The following is a 2002-nucleotide window of genomic DNA, read 5'->3' on the forward strand; positions in this document are numbered from 1 at the left end:
GCTCAACCAATTTAGGAGCTCTAAGCTAATCAAAAAATTGGGGCCCTTTGGCCTTTACTCTATACAGTGACTCAATGACACTAGAGTTCTTGAAAGAGTTGAGAATAGAAAACTCAAAACTGAAAACTCAATTTCATTCCAAGTTCCAACTCCGAGTCTCTGAAAATGAAAAAATTAAATCCAGTCCAAATCATTAGTATACACATTACAGGGAATGAATCAATGTAGGGAATAGAAGCAACAAAAAGATAAAGAACCAACATCATCCAAAGATAGCATAATCAACCAACTATACACAAACATAAACAAGAAACCAAAGCAATCTGGTAGCAATACACGAAATGAAGATCCAATGACAATAATGAATGGTTTGTTGTTTTTGAATTCACATCTTCAACTTTATATGGGTGTCGTGTCCGGTACATAAAAAATATATATTCATCATTTGATTTCAAAATTATAACATAAATCAACAGCCACTGAAAGATAAAACTAAGCAATACAATATTATAAACCAAAACAACATACATGTCTCGTGATATGTTGTGCTATTATTTAACTCCAATCTCAATGATATTACAAAAGAAGAAGCTGATAGACAACACATTTCTTTCTATTTTTTTTCACACCCTTAACCTATTATATATTTCAATACAAGATTATGTAGTTTAAACTCATCAAACCAACTTATATAATTAAATTAAAAATCAATCAAGTTAAACCTCATTGAAATCCAACAACATCATCTAAAATACATCTTCGACCAAGTGGCTCTCCTTATAAAAACAAGGTCTTGGATTAACTGTATCTCATAAATTTGGATTACTTCATCATTGGTATATTGAAAATCTAAGTAATTAACAAAAAAATGTCACAAATCTTACAAAAGTTAGCTTAATTTGAAAAGCAAAATTTTGGAAGTTTAATTACCAGAAGCTCAGAGTAAATTATAGCTCTATCTATCATGACTTTTCTTAAGAAAAACTGGCTTAAAGTTGTGTATTAACATCACTGCAACATTTTATTAAAAGCCCCAACATTGACCAAATTACCAAACCAATAGTATACATAAGACTCCTAATGTAACATCTGGTTTCGGGAAGTATCTTATTCGGAGTGACAAACTTAGTCAAGAGGTGGTCTAGAGATTCAAAGGTTTATGTTTGGACCTCATTAGACGTTCATAATGTTGGTTAAGTGATTTAAGCCATTGGATTGTGTATTGGAGCCCAGAAGGGGTAAAATCGGGAAAAATAGTATTTTTGGACTTTTTGCATGTATTAATGAATTACGTTCAGCATGCACAAGTCAAAAGTAATTGGACAGAATTGTGGGCTTACCTTCACACGCATATAAAGATCAATCGTAACGGGTTTAGAACGAAGAAATTGTGTTTGTTTGAAGTTGAAATCTCAAAATCTGGAATTAATCGCATAAACATGGAGCGCCTCTTAATAAGCATGGACTGCTTATGGCCCTGTGGGCTGAACAATTTATTAGGGTTTTCGGCTTATTTAATGCACCTTAACTCCTAGGGTTTGTCATTTCTCATCCTCCCTCAACCCTAGAACATCCCTTGAGAGAAATCTTAGCCCCCTTTGAGTGTTTTGAGCTTATTATTTATCCTTCAACCACTTTTGGTGCTTATTTGAGTATTTTGGATGAAGCTTGAAGATCAAGAAGGTTTTTTTGGTTGCATGGACGGTGGGTTCAAGTGTAGATCAAATAATATTACTTTATTTTAAAACTATTTTAAGTATAAACTAATAGGTTTTATAGGTTATAAAAAAACATGTGAAGCGGAAAATCTTAACTCTTAAGTGCACATGGAACCTATAAAGGATCTATGTTTTTTGTAATTGATAGAAATAAAACATTGAACGTCAAGAACCCTAAAGAAAACCTATAATAATCGAAATATACAAGGGATTAGGGTTTACAAATGTTTGATTATTATTGAAAATAACCAAATAAAATCCTTCTTCAAAAGCCTTGGAAAGTA

At 32.1% G+C, this 2002-nt stretch overlaps 1 non-coding gene across 1 annotated transcript; it reads right to left on the bottom strand.

Annotated features, from left to right (window-relative positions):
- Nucleotides 1–538: 538 nt before the first annotated feature.
- Nucleotides 539–648, bottom strand: LOC145071770 (small nucleolar RNA snoR97). Its single transcript, XR_013690777.1, has one exon. It is a non-coding gene; the product is annotated as a small nucleolar RNA snoR97 (small nucleolar RNA).
- Nucleotides 649–2002: the final 1354 nt, after the last annotated feature.

This window comes from Lactuca serriola, chromosome 8 (genome assembly GCF_051521515.1).
Source record: "Lactuca serriola cultivar US96UC23 chromosome 8, Lser_US96UC23_V15, whole genome shotgun sequence".
Lineage (NCBI taxonomy): Eukaryota > Viridiplantae > Streptophyta > Magnoliopsida > Asterales > Asteraceae > Lactuca > Lactuca serriola.